The sequence below is a fragment of the Bactrocera tryoni genome, chromosome 1 (genome assembly GCF_016617805.1).
Source record: "Bactrocera tryoni isolate S06 chromosome 1, CSIRO_BtryS06_freeze2, whole genome shotgun sequence".
Classification (NCBI taxonomy): domain Eukaryota; kingdom Metazoa; phylum Arthropoda; class Insecta; order Diptera; family Tephritidae; genus Bactrocera; species Bactrocera tryoni.
The window spans coordinates 32,839,989-32,860,639 of record NC_052499.1 but is presented as its reverse complement, the minus strand read 5'-3'; the positions used below and the strand labels follow the sequence as shown (position 1 = coordinate 32,860,639).

At 39.5% G+C, this 20,651-nt stretch overlaps 1 pseudogene; it reads right to left on the bottom strand.

Moving 5' to 3' along the window:
• Nucleotides 1–18,667: 18,667 nt before the first annotated feature.
• On the bottom strand, nt 18,668–19,095 carry LOC120766707 (annotated as a pseudogene).
• Nucleotides 19,096–20,651: the final 1,556 nt, after the last annotated feature.

Here is a 20,651-nt window from a genome sequence, read left to right as displayed (position 1 = left end):
ACGTTATTAACCACAACACATACGAAAGAAGAGTTCTACTGATTAATCGTCAACGGCATCAGTTAGAGTTACGATCAGAAAAGTTAATGCTAGCAGATAAGATCCTGGTCCCTACCCATCTAGTATGATTTTCTAAAACATTATGATTTTTGCAATGCTTTTTAAGAAATTACTGTATGACGATTCCCATTTATTAGCAAATTGGATCGATAATGTATTTGTATGTTATATATACATACATGCATATGTAACCAGCTAGCAGAACCACTACTATAAGCACATCTATATGGCATAAGAAAAGTACCATGGAAGAAGGTATTCTACTAATAAAGATTTGCTATATGTACATACCTATTTTTAGTTATTAAATAGTGGTGGAAGTTAAATTTTATTGTTCTCCTAATATTTATACATACACCATGCATGTTATAATGATGATGAAATACTAGGAGTTTTCCAAAGTAAACAGGACTTTTTGAATCCAGCGCCCCCCGGCGGAGCCGATGTCGATTAGTGTGTTAGAATCTGCTATCTTTATCGATTGTCCAGTGAGAATTTGATGACATTTCATGAATTGGAAGTGAAGTTATTGCGTTTTAAGTGTCAATTTGTTTGTGTTATCTGTGCGAAAATGAGCTTCGAACAAAGAGCCAACATTAAATTTTGTTTTAAAAAACTTTTACCGAAACGTTTCAATTGATGAAACAAGTTTATGGCGATGATTGCCTATTCCGTAGCAGAGTGCACGAGTGGTTTCAACGTTTTCAAAGTGGTCGTGAGGACATAAATGACGATCAACATGTGGGCCAATCAAAATCCGTGATCACCAGAATTTCCATCGAAACTGTGCGTGAATTCATCAAAAATCAGCCGAAATCATCATTGCAATTCATGGAAATGGAATTGAACATCTACAAAACATCGATTCATCGTATTTTGACCGAACATTTGGGCTTACGAAAGGTGTGTGCACTGTTTGTTTCGCAAAAATTGACTGACGACCAAAAATTGCTCAGAATCCAACTTTCGATTATTTGACCAAAAATCACATTCTAACCATTAACTACTCCCCGTATTCACCTAATATGGCACCGTGCGACTTCTTCCTTTTCGGAAAAATGCATTGCGCATGAAAGGAAAGCGTTATGCAGACGTAGAAGCCATTCAAAAGGTTTGCACCGGCATACTGGCGGCCATACCGGCCAACGAGCTAAAACACTCGTTCGACATTCTTTTGGACCGTGCAAAAAGCTGTATTGAAGCAGAAGGAGACTATTTTGAATAAAATGAACTGATTTTGTCGAAAACACATTTGTTCTGTTTTTTTTTTTTTAAAGTCCTGATTACTTTGGAACCCACATTGTATTAACAAAATAACACAAGTAATTATTGGGCATATGAGGGGAAAGTTAACCGGAGGGGCTGAAGTTATTAAATAATATTAGTTATCAAGGTCTGGGCCCATTTCAATTATATTTAACATTAAACAGTTTGATGGCCAGAAAAAATGTACAATATATTATAATCCGAAAGTCGAAATTCACTATACTGAGTATTTGATTCTAAAGGAAAGACTGGACTTTATATAATTAACAACTGCTGGATATTTATAATTTTTTGTTCAAGACGAGAGAAGCAGTTTTGCAATAAAGAGGACACGATAGTGTTGAAAGTGAATTGGTATAAATAGATATTTTTTGTCAAAACAGCTTGTCTCGAAATAAAACAATTTTCCAAAATATTATCATATACGAATAATGTAAAAACTATCAACATATTTCTACGATTTGTAGTGTATAATAAATGGATGAAATCGGAGGATAACCCCACTCACTCCCAATATAACGGTACTGTTAAAAGCTAGTAAATGCACGATAAATCAATAACTAAATGCGCCTCAGCTGCCAAGATAGTATGACAAGGCGTTATAAAGGCCGGTATAAAAATTGGACGATGGGCGTGGCACCGCCTACTTTTTGGTGAAATCCCATATCTGGGGTACCGACTGGCCAATTTCGATTTGGTTCGAGGCATTCATATTCATATTCCTATATCACGTTGTAAAAATGAGCGAAATCAGACAATAACCACGGCTACTTCCCATATAGCACAATTTCAAATTCCACTTGATTATTTTACTTTCCAGTACACAAATCATTAAGCAATTAATATAATGGGATTAAACTTTTCACGAATAATACCTTTAGTGTATGCCTTATGACAAAAAATTGTTCAAATCCAACCAAAACCGTTCGAGACCCTAGGTACCGATTATGTGGACCCCAGTACCTACAGTTGACCTTAGTCAATATCAGTCAATGTGTGAGATATGCAATAGAAATTCAGACGGAATCATTTTACTGCAGTAGTTATTCTGTGTATCCAAAATGGGTGGAATCGGGTCAATACTTCTCTGAGCCCCCATATACTTAATATAAAGGTTTTCGAACTTGCTGGTGACTTTATGCTGGATATATCGGCCAATATTTGAGTTATCTCAATGAAAATTTCAAAACGTATTTTACTCATGACAGTATATCATTGTGCCTAAAATGGATACAATTGGGTGAAAACTTGACCTAGCCCCCATATAACCCTTACCAGGATTTTCGAACATCCAGCTGATTTTGTATAATGACTATGTATAGTATAATGATTTTGGTTTTTCTAACAATCTTATGCCGAATATATAAGTATGTTGTAGATATACATATGTATATGTTATATATTTTGCAGAATTTCTAATGAAAAAACATGACGTACTTTTGACAAAACAGCCTGAAAGCATTTGAGGCTAATACGAGTACAGTTTCTCAGAATTGCGTTTGATAAAACAGCTTCTTTCGGTTGAAAATCTTTTACCAATTGCTAAATTGCATAAACATGCTTTTTCATCTGGGATAAGTTGATTTATCAATCATTCAACTTCGAAAATTCGGCTTGTGTTTAGTGAAGTTTTTTTGTGAAACTGTAAAATGTAAAAAGTGAATGAGTTCTCTGTTAAAATTGGTAGTATAAGTAATAGAAACAGAAGTGTTGTCCAAGGGTTTTATAAAATAATTGCTTTAAGATTTCTGTGTTGTAACAAGAATCACATTTTGACGATTTGAATTATGTGCCATCAGAAAATTACAAACAAAGCATTCGAGAAATGGCTGATGCAATAGATTTAAACATGAGCAATACGGTTTTACCACAACATCAACTTCTACGTAGACAGACACCAATAGCAGTAAAGAAGACCAGAAAGTTAAACAAAAATTTGGGAAAAAACATGCCAACTGAAGAAATATTTCAATCCCTCCTAAAAAGGTGGAGAAATTGAAACAGTGTCATCTATTATGTAACATTAAAATCATTACGGAGCAAAAAAAGCAAACATTTACTGCTTATTGGAGTATGCGAGATTATAAAAGCGACACCAATATATTTCAGGTATGATCGATATTGAGATCAAGAAAAAGCGAAACTCTCAGAAAAGCAGTAAATTCAAAAAACCGTCACGTGATCTACTTTTACCATTTTAATGGCCAAAAGTCTCGTTTATGTAAAGTATGTGTATTTTTTTATATTTGGATAAATCAATCAGAGTATAACAATGGTAAACCGGCACAAAGTTCAAAAGCAATCTGGCGGTAATATTCCAAACGAATCTCGAGGCAAACCCTCTCCGTCGCACAAATTGCCAATTGAAAAAGGCAATGAAGTGATTAAATATATAAATAGTATTTATAAATAACAAAGCCAATACAGTCGTCACCATACAAATCAGTTGTCAGTGAGGCATAAATCTTGCTGCGTTATATCGATTGTCCAAGTACCAAGAAATATTAAGACTACTAAATACAAAATTTAAACAACACCAACCCTTTAACATACCTATGCAATACGTGTAAAATTACAATTAGTAAATACATTGGATGAAGAAGGAAAAATCAACAATTAATTCAACAAAAGTATGCTTAAGAAATGAAATAAATTTCTTCTCTCACTTCTTTCGACTTTGTTCTCCAATTCGCATTTGACAAAATAACTTGTTTAGACATATGTACCTGTAAGTTTCAAAAACTCATTTTTATTTTATTAAAAATCAATTTGACAAAAAAACTTGTGTGGAAAAAGTTAATTTTTTTCGTCACAGTCGATTTGACAAAACAGCCTATTTATTTATTTTCCATCTATATAACAAGCTATGAAATATATTTATAAGAAATTCAATAGAACAAAAAACGTTGTCTAATTGTAGTTTATAGTTATAGTTTATAGTATATAGTTTTACTTTGAATGCAAATATTTCAGGTTCTGAGGCATATTTTTTGATTTTTTACTCTCCTGAAAAGTTGGCAATTAAGAAAGATGTTGTTTTATACAGATATATATACATATGTATATAACGAACAATGGGCGTGGCGCCGCTCGATTTTATTAGAAAAAAAAAGAAATAATTAAAATATGGAGCAATCTTTTATAACCACGTCTACTTCCCAAATAATATAATATAGCACAGAAATCTTCTATGCCTCCAGATACATAGGTTGCCTTTTATATTTTGCAATTTGACGACTCTAGTGTTACAATCTGGCAATTGAAAACTGTATCGTAAAGTTCGACATAGATCTTATAGATACATACTCAAAATGTTTTGAATTACGAGCGCTATTTGTGTTGTTTATAGTAACTTAAATTATTCATCTTGGCCAAAAAATAAAATTAGATCGCGGACATCTGCGCGCGAGTGCTTTTTACAACTTTCGACGTGGATTATCTCAGCAACAGTGCTTCGATGAACTTAATTCAATTTTGGGCGACGAGTCTCATGAAGGACCATTGCTTATGGTTGGTATGGTGATTCAATCGAGGTCGAACATCGCTCCAAGACGAGTTTCTTGAAGGTCGTTCAAAATCAGTTGTTGTTCCGGAAACTACTGATGCTGTCCGAAAACTTATATAGCCCGCAGCATTCATTCAGATAAATTTTTCCTCGTTGGATCCCACACAATTTGTCAATCGGTCAAATTAAGGCTCGTGTTAAAAAATAGGATAACGGCGATAACTAACATATTCCTACTCGCCCAGACGAAATTTTTACCAACATGAAGGACTCATGCCGAGGTTAAATAACTACGCAAATAACCCCATATTACTGGAGGAAATACCTCCTTAACAACAGACCGAATTTGCCAAACCACCGACACCGATAAAATTAGACCAGTCAATACTTCTCCACCTGTTCCTTCCAACGGAGTGGAAGTCTTCCTCTCCCTCTGCTTCCCCCGATGGGTATTGCGTCGAATACTTTCAGAGCTGGAGTGTTTTCGTCCATTCGGACGACATGACCTAACTAGCGTAGCCGCTGTCTTTTAATTCGCTGAACTTTGTCAATGTCTTCGTACATCTCATATAGCTCATCGCTCCATCTAATGGGATATTCGCCGTGGCCAACGCGCAAAAGACCATAAATCTTTCGCAGAACTTTTCTCTCGAAAACTCGTTACGTCGACTCATCAGATGTTGTCATCGTCCATGCCTCTGCACCATATAGCAGGACGGGAATAATGAGTGACTTATAGAATTTTGTTTTCGTTCGTCGAGAGCGGACTTTACCTCTTAATTGCCTACTTAGTCCGAAGAAGCACCTGTTGGCAAGAGATATTCTGCGTTGGATTTCAAGGCTGACGTTGTTGTTGGTGTTGGTGCTGGTTCCAAGATAGACGAAATTATCTACAACTTCGCAGTTATGACTGTCAACAATGACATGGCTGCTTAGTCGCGACTGTTTTTTTGATGACAGGAGATATTTCGTCTTGCCCTTGTTCACTACCAATCCCATTTGCTTCGGTTCCTTATCCATTCTGGAGAAAGCAGAACTAACGGCGCGGTTGTTAAAGCCAATGATATCAATATCATCGACATATGCCAGCAGCTGTACACTCTTATAGAAGATTGTTCCTTCTCGGTTTAATTCTGCAGCTCGAATTACAATATTTTCTCCAGAAGCCTTGTCTGAGACCTCATTTGGACATCGCGGCATAAAGGGAGCTCCTTTTCGTGCTATCAAAGGCAGCTTTGATATCGACGAAGAGGTGGTGAGTGTCGATTCTCTTTTCACGTATCTTTTCCAAGATTTGGCGCATGGTGAATATCTGGTCAGTTGTTGATTTGCCAGGTCTAAAGCCACACTGATATGGTCTAATCAGTATTTGACGGTGGGCTTTATGCTTTCACACAATACGCTGGATAGAACCTTATACGCGATGGTGAGAAGGCTTATCCCACGGTAGTTGGCGCAGATTATGGGGTCCCTATTTTTGTGTTGATTTAAGATCTTTAGAAACTTTATTTAAAATAGATTTATCAGCTGGGCAAGGAATTTAATGCCACTTACGTCGTAGCTTTTTCTTTAATTTAATTATTTCTCTTATATCATTGGGATATTGAGAGTCAACAGCAATTTTCCATAATTTTAAACTTTTCCAATCTGCGTGCTGCATACTTGTTGTAAAGTGTAAAATTTCAGATTCCAACTGGTCTGTATTTAATATGGAGTCATATTTACTTTCGTAACATTCCACGATCTTTCTGAAGTATTCCTAATCCGTACGTTTAATATAAAAGGCCGCGGTTTTGTCTTTAAAGATGACGCTTTCACTATAGGTTAAATAGATTGGAGAATGATCCGAGTTAAGGTCATAACCCTGATTGATCGACCAGTAGTTCCGGGATATTTTGCCCGCAATGAAAAAATTTATCAGGTCTGGAATCTTTTGATTATCTGATGGCCAATATGATGGTAAGTTCATCGAGAATGCGTAACTTCCGGTTGACCGCTGTTCTTTATAGAGTTGTCTCCCCTTTGTAGTCGTAAGACTTGAACCCCAGTGCGTGTTCTTTAGGTTGAAATCACCACCCGTTATGAATTTATACCTGTGTCTATTTATTAAGTATTGGTACTCTTCAAATTGGATTTGATGCCTTGGAGGACTGTACGCAGAGGTAAGTGAGAGCGGACTTTTAACTCCGTAAATAGTCACTGTTGTGAATCAGTTGAAAGTTTTTCTTCCTCAAAGTGTTTAATCGTATTTTTTATTAATATTGCGCTTCCGCCATGGGAGCAATTGCTAGGATGAATTGTATGGTAAGTTTGATAGATTTAATTTTAAAATAGGTTTGTGACGTAAAATGTGTCTCCGATATCATACTACGTCAACATTTTCCGAGTATAATACAATTTCGATTTCATTCTTATGTTTGATTAACCCATTTGAGATCCATAAAAGAATTTTTCTAGATTTAGACATCTTTGGTATTACTTAAAAAAATATTTTTCAAGCTTGCATAAGCAATTTTGTAGGGAAGTGTTGAATTCGTCTTGTTTGTTGAGTTTCTGTAAGATCTGTGATAAAATGCTGTAATTGGATATATTATCATTATTATTTGCTTTTAAAACATGAGAAAAAGTAGATTTTTTTGATGTTTCAGCTGTAATTTTAGGATCTTTTCCTTTGATGATGTTTATTGATTTTCTTCCCGAAGTCTACAGGACTTTCTAACTTTTGGGCTGGACCATCACCTTTTTTGTGGCCGATTGTGTTAGCTCGTATTTTTTGTAATTCTTTGGCAACAAGGCACCCTCGATAGTTGGCTGGATGTGCTTCGCCACATTTACAGCATTTAGGCTGCTGCTTCTCTGATTTCGAACATTCAGATGTTTTATGCTTAACGGCGCACTTAACGCATCTTGGTTTTTTGCCACAATAGTTTTGTGTGTGGCCAAATGACAGGCAATGTTTGCATTGTGGTATCTTAGGCAGTTTTACTGGTTCAATAGAAACAATTGAATTTAATATAGTTTTGGTTTCGTAATTCTTTTTTATGTTCTCCATGGGATCGAATGTTACCAAAAACATGTCGAGGGGAGTTTTAGTTTTCTACTGAAGACGATTGACAGCACTCAGCGTATTTACTCCTTGCTCTTTTAAGTCATCAATAATCGATTTTGGATCATAAGAATTGTGCAAATTTTCTACAATAACTCTAACTGGCCGCGTTTACTTGTTCTCAAAGCTATACCAAGATATATTTATATTCGAAAGTGCTTTTGATATGCATCTGTAGTCCTCTATGGAGAAAGTATTTACTTTGTATATTCCATTATTTAAGAGGTGAACGGTAAAATTGTTTTTTACCTCCAATTTTGCAATAGCATATAGTTGCTGATATTTACTGCCGTTGGCATCTCCAGACACCATAATTGGTGGAGGCCGCGAACTATTTTTTGGGGTAATCGGTTTTGATATGGCTTTATGTTCTTTTTCCGGAAGATCAGGAGAATACTCCGCTTTTCGTTTTTTGGCTGACCTTTTTTTAAGAATCCATTCCGTTTCTCTAGCTAGTTCTTCTTCATCCGTTGAGAATTTAACCTTATTTTCCAAATTCGGAATTTTCTTTGCATCGGTGGACTTGAGCCTTATATTTTCGGCTTTTAAAGAATTTACTTCCAGTAAGAGTTTCTTACACATTTGTTCCATTTCCTCTAGCTTTTTTGTTAATTCCTCGATTGTGACATCTTTTTTGGCAGTTTTAGTTATTTTACCCCTCCTGGAGGTGGGGTCTTGATAATTGGCATAATTGATTTTAATATTTGCTTACAATTATATTTATATATGTAAATAAATAAAAATGTAAATATAGAATAAACAAAAACAATACTTGGCAACACTATAACTCAGTTGGCTTGTGAATAATTATTGATCTAAATTTTTGGTATACTTTTAGGCTAAGGTAATATAAGTAATTTTTTGTAGCGCCAAACAAGTCTCCAAGACCGCTGATATTTTTCCCCTCTTCTTCTTAATTGGCGTAGACACCGCTTACGTGATTATAGCCAAGTTAACAACAGCGCGCCAGTCGTTTCTTCCTTTCGCTACGTGGCGCCAATTGGATATTCCAAGCGAAGTCAGGTCCTTCTCCACTTGATCCTTCCAACGAAGTGGAGGTTTTCTTCTTCCTCTGCTTCCCCCGGCAGGTACTGCGGCGAATAACTTCAGAGCTGGGAAAGCTTTGCACCTCGAATTATTTTCTCCAGCAGCAGATTGAAGAATTCGAACGATACGGAGTCGCCTTGTCTGAAACCTGAGTTGGTATCGAACAGCTTGTAGAAGTCCTTCTCGATCCTGACGGAGCCGTATTAGTTTTGAGGGGATACCAAATTCAGACATCGCGGCATAAAGGCAGCTCCTTTTCGTGCTGTCGAAAGCAGCTTTGAAATCTACAAAGAGGTGGTGTGTATCGATTCTCCTTTCACGAGTCTTTTCCAAGATATGGTGCATGGTGAATATCTGGTCGGTTGTTGATTTTCCAGGTCTAAAGCCACACTGATAAGGCCCAATCAGTTTGTTGACGGTGGGCTTTAATCTTTCACACAATACGCTCGATAGAACCTTATAAGCGATGTTGAGGCGGCTTATCCCACGGTAGTTGGCGCAGATTGTGGGGTCTCGCTTTTTGTGGATTGGGCATAGCGCACTTTAATTCCAATCGTTGGACATGCTTTCGTCGGACCATATTTTACAAAGAAGCTGATGCATGCTCCTTATCAGTTCTTCGCCGCCGTGCTTGAATACCTCGCCGGCAATCCATTGGCCCCCGCCGCTTTGTTGTTCTTCAGACGGGTAATTGCTATTCGAGCTTCTTCATGGCCGGGCAATGGAACTTCTGCTCCATCGTCATCGATTGGGGAATCGGATTCGCCTTCTCCTGGCGTTCTACGCTCACTGCCATTCAGCAGGCTGGAGAAGTGTTCCCTCCATAATTTCAGTATGCTCTGGGCATCGGTGACTAGATCACCTTTGGGGGTTCTACAAGAGTATGCTCCGGTCTTGAAACCTTCTGTAAGCCGCCGCATTTTTTCGTAGAATTTTCGAGCATTACCCCTGTCGGACAGCTCATCAAGCTTTCGTACTCACGCATTTCAGCCTCTTTATTTTTCTGTCTACAAATGCGTCTCGCTTCCCTTTTCAACTCTCAGTATCTATCCCATCCCGGACGTGTTGTGGTCGATCGTAACGTTGCAAGGTAGGCAGCCTGTTTTCTCTCCGCTGCGACACGGCACTCCTCGTCGTACCAGCTGTTCTTTTGCACTTTCCGAAAACCAATGGTTTCGGTTGCAGCTGTACGTAAGGAATTTGAAATGCCGTCCCACAGTTCCCTTATACCGAGTTGTTGATGAGTGCTCTCAGAGAGCAGGAGTGCATGCCGAGTAGAAAATCGTTCTGCTGTCTGTTGTGATTGCAGCTTCTCGACGTCGAACCTTTCTTGTGTTTGTTGGCGTGCGTTTTTTGCTGCACAGAGGCGGGTGCGAATCTTAGCTGCAACAAGATAGTGGTTCGAGTCGATGTTAGGACCTCGCAGCGCACGCACATCTAAAACACTGGAGACGTGTCTTCGGTCTATCACAACATGATCGATCTGGTTGGTAGTTTTTCGATCCGGAGACAGACGGGTAGCTTGATGAATCTTTTTATGCTGGAATCTAGTACTACAGATAACCATATTTCGGGCCCCGGCGAAGTCAATCAGCCTCAACCCATTTGGGGAAGTTTCGTCGTGGAGGCTGAATTTACCGACCGTAGTGCCAAAGATACCTTCTTTGCCCACCCTGGCGTTAAAGTAGCCAAGCACGATTTTGACATCGTGGCGGGGGCAGCTCTCATAAGCGCGCTCCAAGCGCTCATAGAAGGCATCTTTGGTCACCTCGTCCTTCTCTTCCGTCGGGGCGTGGGCGCAAATCAGCGATATGTTGAAGAACCTCGCTTTGATGCGGATTGTGGCTAGACGTTCATTCACCGGAGTGAATGATAGTACTCGGCGACGGAGTCTCTCTCCCACCACGAATCCAACACCAAACTTGCGCTCCTTTATATGGCCACTGTAGCAAATGTCACAAGGACCTATTCGTCTCTGTCCTTGTGCCGTCCATCGCGGTGATGTCAGCCTTTATTTTCGCGAGGACAGCAACCTGCTGGGCAGCGGCACCTTCCCAATTAAGGGTCCAGACATTCCAGGTGCATGCCCTCAAATCGTAGTCCTTATTTCGTTTGCCATGGTCGTCATAAAAAGGGGGGTCTCTCATCCGAAGCTTGTTGCTTCCTTTCATTGGGGGTGTTTTTTTACGTGGCGGGTCCCAAACCCAGCGCACAACCCTATGTAGGGGATGTTTCGCCTTCCCACATTAGCTCGCTTTCGAACGGATGTTCTTAGGCTACCCAGAGGATACTTGGTCAAAGACCGGAAGTAGTGAGCTGCTTGAGCCATGTGTAAAAGAATCGTTTCTGGCCACTCCCAAGTGAATGGCGATCAGAGAACTTTCCTCACTTGCGTGAACTTCTACACATGACTTCATCCTTTTCCCCTCAGTGTCCAATAAAAAGTGATATCGGCGAAAAGTCGCTGCTTCTGCACTCCACTACACCTGAACACCACGTCTTAGACTCTCCGGATCGATGAGCAGATTTTGCCAATTTGCTGCTCTTTTCCCCGAAATTATTTAATTTTTTTTAGCACGCACAATTACTCACTCTTTTAACAAGCAGAGTTGCCAGAACATATAGTTCAAGTAAAATAAATAATGTCTTGCAAAATAATAATAACGAGGTACTAATTAATAAACTTATAGCCCTGACAGACGAGCAAAATTGATGCGTCTTAAGCAACGCTAATGCGTTATGGTGACAGACGGCAGACGGCAGACTTGTGCATTTAGTGAAAATAAAAGTGTTCGGAAAAGTTAAGAATATTGGAAAAATGGATAGCGAACTGTGCGTTGTTTATTTCCTGCCATCTAAAAATACTAAAATTTGTTTTTGTTAATATTCTTTCACATAATTTAATTAGCAATATAAAAACTGTTTACCTCTGAAGCTGTAAACACAAACAAGGCGGCAGATTTCAAGCGACATCTGTCAAAAAATAGCAAAAATTGGGCATTTTTGAGCAGTGCTGCTTATTCAAATTTGGTAAATTCAGCACTTGGACAAAATTCTTGTGCATTACAAACTTGCATTAATATGGATCAAATGCGCAAATAAATGTAAATTAAGTCCGCTAATGCATATTAGCGCTGTCGTCTGTCAGGGCTATTACAATAGGCAAAATTGGTGAAATAACAAATATTACGAATAATATAATTAAAACTATACAAAATGAAAATAATTCAGTTAGAAATAATTAAAGAAGAAGTTTTAAATATTTTATGCGCAATACATTAGACAAAAGTCGATATAATAAATTCGTTTATCTTGTCAAATGAAGAAATAGATATTACAAAGAAAGTAATAGACAATGACGATATCCCATATATAAATGTAGAATTTCTGATGTTACGGCATTAAAGTACACTTTTATATTACGTATGGTTTGCTTTATTCACAATAAAATTCATATAAACGTATCACTAAGATTTAGATTAGCCAAAAGTCACCAAATTAGCACTAATCGTCGCTGCTTCGCGTTACAAGGGATGGTAAACTCGATTCCGATTCTACTCGAGAATCGAGTTTTCTCGTAAAATAATCGATTTTTCGGAATCGATCTTCAGTACTCGAAGTCGATTAAGAATCGATTCTTGACATTCGACTTTACTATTAATTGAGTGACTAGTTTCAAGTTATACATACTACATATGAGCTCAAGAAAACTCGCGATTCTTAACTCTTGACGATAAATTTATTAAAATGGCGCCTAGCGCTGTATGGATTTACTTTAAAAAAATAAACAACGGGTCGAATGCCCAGTGTCACCAATGTGGAGAGCAATTAAAATATAATAATAGTACGTCTAGCTTAATCAAACATCTCGAAAAATCACATAAACTTTGCTTAACTGCTTCTAATCCTAATCAAAATCCCACATTGAGTGAAAAAGGGAGTGACGATGAAATAATAAGTGTCTCACAACCTAAAAGGTAAATATATTGTAGGTTTTTATGTTAAAAATTTTATATGAAATGTAATGTTCTTGGTACATTATTATAGACCAAAAAATATAATTTTTTATAACTATTTTTGTGTTTTATTTAAACGATTTGAATTATTCATTCAATTTATGCCTTGTGATTTAATAAATAAATGTTTGTCCTTTTAATTTAAAATCGATTAAAGTCGAAAGTATCGATTCTTGCGCTCGATTATTCGATTCTTAAAATCGAAAAATATGAATCGAGAATCGATTCTGTGAACAATCTTTCCATCCCTACGCGTTACAATCAGGAATGGCCATCATAATTATCTCGCTATGATAGACACTAAGCCTTGCCGCCCACAACTTCTACGTAATCCACAATTGGCATCCACTATTTGACATTGGAATAAGTGGTTGCCACTTATCTGTTAATTATGATGAATTATGAAATTCTGATATCAATTCGAATCCCATAATCGGCCGTCATGACAAGGTATTCACCCTCGAATAACTAACCACACTTCTTCATATTTTCTGCAACTGTAATGGTCTTATTAGGTCCTTCATGGACTCCTACTTTTCCTACTTCGAATCTTCCGTGTGGTAATTGTGCGACTATTTTTCGATATTTCGGTCAATCTCATGCCAACCCCGAACTGCGTTCTTTTAATTGCGACTAATTCATTAATTCTGTATCTAGAATTCCCCATTCTATTCTTGTTGAATGTTCTAACGTTCTCTTCCTGAATTGCCTTTATGCTTTCTTTTGCTTCCCGTCTCACTAAATCGTGTTGCGTATTTAACTCTTCAACCTCTACTTCGTCTAACATAGTTTGTAGTTCTGGACTATCTGAAGTACGCATATTCAGACCTGTAAGTATTTTGAATGGTGCTATCCCCGTACTACGTGGAGAGGTTTTATTCATAATCTGTTGAACTTTCGGCACTTGTCGGTACCACTGAGTTGGAGTGCTCTGACACATTTTTGAGAGCATTGGAATAATTATACGATGCACTCGTTCTACCTGGCCGTTGCCACGAGGAACTTCCGTTGCAATCAGCAAGTGTTGTATGCCTTCTTTGTTGCAATAATCCTTGAAAGCATTTGACGTACAGGCAGCGCCCGCATCTGTAACAATCCGCCTCGGATTTCCAATAATCGATGACTGTTTCTCTAATCTATCCACTACCTTTTCCACCCCAGTTGATTTTGTCGGGTACAACCACACGAACTTTGAAAAACCGTGTATTACTACCAAAATGTAGTAATATTGTTTCCTGGTTTCGGTCAACGGACCCACGTGATCTATGTGGTACGTTCCCAATGGTTCTTGAGACTTATCGATTGGGGTCAATAAACCCTCCTTTTTTCCCCTCTTGGCATTCGCGATAATACATTCGATACATGCTTTGATTATTTTCTGCACCTTTTCATTGGCGTTTGGTATATAATAATTCTTACATAAAATCTCTTCCGTTTTCTTAACCGCAAAATGTCCTTGCCTGTGTGCTAACTTTATAATCTCCTCTTCCATGCCCGTGGGCACAACAAACAATTCCTTGATGGGATCGTAACATACTAACTCATTTCTTATATAAAACTTTTCATTGGGTTCATTCTCTAACGCTTTCCTTACCGCTCTAATCCAATCGTCTTGCAATTGAGCTTCCTTTAATCTAAACTTTAACTCTATTAGTAAACAATATACGCGACTTAATGCGTCTACGTGTCTCATCCGCGTTCCTGACCTATAATCAACTATATCATTGTACTCCGAAGTGCTATTTAGAATAATCCCATCTTTAAGCATTTCCCCAACTTGATCATCTCTATACCTCTGATCTTCGTACGACACTCGACGAGGCCGTTGATACCCTGGTCTCCCGTCTGTCGAAATTAATTTCATCTCAACTGGCACACTCATTGGTTTCTGAGGCTGATATTTGTTTATCAACGTTTTGACGAACGCTGCGTCAGATTCTTCAAAATGTGATAAGTCTACTCTGTCCGATTTATCCTCTATCTGTACCTCCATCCCACACAAAACTTTGAATTCTCACTTGCCATTAAGGTCTTCGCCAGGACATACCATGCCCTCCTTTCTCAGCCCTTAAGGACTAACCTAATCTTCGCTCACCTGCTCGGCAGAAACCCCCTCGCTCACTGCGATTTCAGTTTCATCGTCCACTTTAATACCTTTACTTTTAACTTCTTTTCCTAGCACTTCCGGACAAACCTTATCTTCGCACACTTGCTCGGCAAAAACCCTCTCACTCACTGAGATTTCAGTTTCATCGCCCACTTTAATACGTTTGCTTCTAACCGCCAACTCATTGGCACCCGGTCAACCAACATTTCTCTACCCCTCTTCTTCTTCTTCTTCTTAATAGGCGTAGACACCACTTACGCGATTATAGCCGAGTTAACAACAGCGCGCCAGTCGTTTCTACTTTTCGCTACGTGGCGCCAATTGGATATTCCCAGCGAAGCCAGGTCCTTCTCCACTTGGTCCTTCCAACGGAGTGGAGGTCTTCCGTTTCCTCTGCTTCCCCCGGCGGGTACTGCGTCGAATACTTTCAGAGCTGAAGTGTTTTCGTCCATCCGGACAACATGACCAAGCCAGCGTAGCCGCTGTCTTTTAATTCGCTGAACTATGTCGATGTCGTCGTATATCTCGTACAGCTCATCGTTCCATCGAATGCGGTATTCGCCGTGGCTAACGCGCAAAGAACCATAAATCTTTTGCAGAACTTTTCCCTCGAAAACTCGCAAAATCAACTCATCCATTGTTGACATCGTCCAAGACTCTACACCATATAGCAGGACGGGAATTATGAGCGACTTATAGAGTTTGGCTTTTGTTCGTCGAGATAGGACTTTACTTTTCAATTGCCTCCTCAGTCCGAAGTAGCACCTATTAGCAAGAGCAATCCTGCGTTGGATTTCCAGGCTAACATTGTTGGTGGTGTTAACACTGGTTCCTAAATACACGAAATTATCTACAACTTCAAAGTTATGACGGTCAAAAGTGACGCGAGAGCCAAGTCGCGAGTGCGACGACTGTGTAAGGCTCCGAAAGGCTAGGATGGTACTTTGCTCCCCGAAAATGAATTGATAACACTTCTTTAACAAATTATTTATTTAATGGAAAAGTAATAATGAAATTGAGAGATATATTAATATAAAGTTAGAGTTATGTCGAACTCGTGCGCGTGGATATCTACTCGTGTCGCGGTGTTGCAATCAATTCGCTTGACAGTCGAGGAGAGAGTTGCCACCCTTACAGTTCGGCCTTTCCTGAAACTTCGGAGCGACCTCGCTCCGCTGCCGATGGATCTTCGCTAATTTCAACATCGCTGGTTTCGTCGTTATCATACATTTGTGGTAACGAGCACCACGGTTTCATTTTATCGCTAGCGTATACGGAGGAGTATTGGCGTTGCGTTCGTTGGGACCCAGGAATATCCTGCACCACGTAACGATCATGGTTTAGTACTTGGGTAACTTCAAATGGGCCTTTGTACCGTGGTTCCAATTTGCGTGACGAGCCTGTACTTGGCGCCTCATGTTCGACGACAACCAAATCGTTGATGCTATATTTGGTTGGTGATGCGTGCATTTTATCGAATCGTTGTTTAGCTTTGAAGCGTTCTTCTTCTATGCGTTCTGCTGCTGCCGCTCGGAGTTCGTCTAAATTATCGTATGATGTATCGTCGTGTTGCATTACAAGGACGATCTTATTTTGGAGTATATCGCGTGGTTGAAAACCGAAGAATAACTCTTGAGGTGTTCGCGATGTTGTCTTATTTCTCATACTGTTGATTGACCACCGGATGGTTCGAAGCGATTCATCCCAGCGTTTATCGTTGTTTACTGATGGTAAGAGCATTGATAGAATGGTTCGATTATAACGCTCGACCATTCCATTAGCTCGAGATGTTCTCACAAAACTGCTCAAAGTCTTTGGAGGTATACGACGTCCCACGATCAGATATGATACGTTCGGGTATACCCAAGAAGCTGCTAATTTCGTTGAATACGTCGATAACGTGTTTTGTCACTGTACTCTCAACCGCCCGTATGACAACAAAGCGTGTAAATGCGTCGATTATAACAAGTATGTGCTCGTTGCGTTTTGCGCTCTTCGGAAATGGACCAAGGTGATCCACATGTACGGTTCTAAATGGAATAGGTTCTACATCGCCAACGTGAAGCTCGCCTTCTTTCTTGCCACCAGGAGTTTTGTTGTAAGCACATTCGATACATGATTTAATATACGACTTTACGAAATTTCGCATACGAGCAAACCACATATGCTCACCTATACGTTGGAGCGTTTTATCTAAACCGAGATGTCCAGCTTTGTTATGCGCATTGTGCACAACTTGCCAGCGTAATGCTTTTGGAACTACCCAGGCGTGTCTTCCATTAACTACTTTGAACAATCTACTGTTTTTGAGGGTAAAATCTTTCATTGTAGCTTTATCGCCTCGCCGTATTTTGTCGACTATTTCTCTGGTGTGTTCATCCTGCAACTGCATGCTAAACAGCCAATCTTATTCAGAAATCTGTACCTTGTCGGTTCGTAGCGATGCTGTTTCAATTTCGTGTGATGCTTCAACAGGAAAACGACTTAATGCATCTACATGCGCCATTCGTTGCCCACTACGATGGTCAATTTCAAGATCATAGTCCTGAATACGCAACCACCACCTAGCGATTCGCGGCACTAGCTCACGTTTCTTCATTGTTGTTTTTATAGCGTTACAGTCAGTAATCAATTTTATTTTTTTACCGTAAACATAGTATCTAAATCTTTCGATGGATTCGACAACCGCGAGCGTTTCCAGCTCGTAACTATGATAAAGTTTTACCGCGTAGTAGTATGTATATGACTGGTTTCCACTCTTCGTTTTCTTTTTGCAATAGAACGCCGGCCAGACCGATCGAACTCGCGTCAGTATGTACTTGTTGTTGTGCATCAACCCGGAATGCAGTCATCATTGGTCGAGACGCTAAAATTGTTTTCAGTTTATTACACGCACTTTCTTGATCTTCTGCCCATATGAATGGTTCGTTTTATGAAGTAAACGATTTAGCGGGGCTGCTATCAACGCATAGGCTGGCACAAATTTACGAAAGTACCCGCTCAGACCGAGAAACTGCCGAACTTCGACTACACTTGTTGGCGTTTTGTAATCTCGTATCGAAAGGGTTTTAACTAGTCCTGGCGCAATACCGTCAGGTGTCAACTCATGACCCAGAAATTGTATACTGTTTTTCAAAACGCTTTAGGTTTTCAATTTGTATTTGTACACGAATTTTCGCGTGAGCGTATATAATACCACCACAAAACCCACTTATTTTTAATGCGTATTTTTCTTATTCACATTTTAAGTTATTTGCTACCGTAGCTCTGACCATGCAGCTCTCACTGCCCGTATCAATAAATGCCATTAATTATTGACCGTTTACAACAACACATTGCTCAAAAATGTTATTCGTTATTGTTTCTCGCGCTATATTCGTTTTTCTCACTACGGTTTTCTTTTTCCCGCAATTTTCCGGTTCACTTATAGGATGCACTTTATCACAACCATTGCATCTTGGCCTGCGTTGTGGCTTAGGACATTTACTCGAAAAATGTCCTTTTTCTTGGCAATTATAACAAATTACTTGTTTATTTATATCGCTAACACTTACGCTTTTCTAGGCACTCATAGCACCATTAACTCTATCTACAAACTGCTCAACCGTGATTGACGATTCGGATGTTGGATCGAAGTCTGGTATCGTTTCTGCAATTTCTTTTACAGAATAATTAATTTTAGTCGCCCTTGTACTAGGTGATTCTAAACGTGCTTGTTCCGCAAACGAATTTAAGTTACTCACGTTATCACTCGGTGTCGTATTCGAATTAGCTGATGCAGTCTAAGCAGCATCGAGGTAAACATTTCGGGCAACTCATTTATTTGATCTTGCACATTCGTCTGTGTAAATTCTATCACGTCCGCACCAACCGCTTCACTTAGTCGCAAAATTAGTTCATTTTTATGCCCTTTCGTTTCTAAACTTCTTTCGCTAAGTAATTCTTTTATTTCAGATAATTTCAGACTACTGATTTTCACTACCGCCATTTTGATTATTTACGTTTGTTGGATTGTGTGTGTTTTGCACAGAATTCTAATTAGAATTAAGTCGTTTTGTTTTGTTCATTAAAGTCGCACGTTGTCGTTACACTTACGCTTACATGTTTTCGCTACCGTTCAGGGATATAACTCGATTAACCCTTTTTCGCTAATGGACAATTAACGTTCTGCCCACTGCATTTGAATTCAACGTTCAACAAAATACTCGGGATGCCAGCGGAGCACCGACGATTGCCCAGCGGAGTCTCAACAAACCGTTGCTCGCGAAATTTCACAGTCTTATGCGCAGACTCATCCCAATTCTGACCTGTAAGGCTCCGAAAGGCTAGGATGGTACTTTGCTCCCCGAAAATGAATTGATAACACTTATTTAACAAATTATTTATTTAATGGAAAAGTAATAATGAAATTGAAAGATATATTAATATTAAGTTAGAGTTATGTCGAACTCGTGCGCGTGGATATCTACCCGTGTCGCGGTGTTGCAATTCGCTTGACAGTCGAGGAGAGGGTTGCCACCCTTACAACTGTTTGTTTGATGACAGGAGATATTTCGTCTTGTCGTCGTTCACTGCCAGACCCATTTTCTGTGCTTCCTTGTCCAGCCTGGGGAAAGCAGAACTAACGGCGCCGGTGTTGAGGCCGATGATATAAATATCATCGGCATACGCCAGCAGCTGTACACTCTTATAAAAGATTGTACCTGTACGATTAAGTTCTGCAGCTCGAATAATTTTCTCCAGCAGCAGATTGAAGAAGACGCACGATAGGGAGTCGCCTTGTCTGAAACCTCGTTTGGTGTCGAACGGCTCGGAGAGGTCCTTCCCGATCCTGACGGAGCTTTTCGTGTTGCTCAACGTCAGTTTACACAGCCGTATTAGTTTTCCGGGGATACCAAATTCAGACATAGCGGCATAAAGGCAGCTCCTTCTCGTGCTGTCGAAAGCAGCTTTGAAATCGACGAAGAGGTGGTGTGTGTCGATTCTTTTTTCACTGGTCTTTTCCAAGATTTGGCGGATGGTGAATATCTGGTCGGTTGTTGATTTTCCAGGTCTGAAGCCACACTGATAAGGTCCAATCAGTTTGTTGACGGTGGGCTTTAATCATTCACACAATACGCTCGATAGAACCTTAAATGCGATGTTGAGGAGGCTAATCCCACGGTAGATGGCGCAGATTGTGGGGTCACCTTTTTCATGGATTGGGCATAGCACACTTAAATTCCAATCGTTGGGCATGCTTTCGTCCGACTATATTTTACAAAGAAGCTGATGCATGCCCCCTATCAGTTCTTCGCCGCCGTGTTTGAATAGCTCGGCCGGCAATCCATCGGCCCCCGCCGCTTTGTTGTTCTTCAGGCGGGTAATTTCTATTCGAACTTCTTCATGGTTGGGCAATGGAACGTCGGCTCTATCGTCGTCGATTGGGGAATCGGGTTCGCCTTCTCCTGGTGTCGTGCGTTCACTGCAATTCAGCAGGCTGGAGAAGTGTTGCCTCCATAATTTAAGTATGCTCTGGGCATCGGTGACTAGATCACCTTTGGG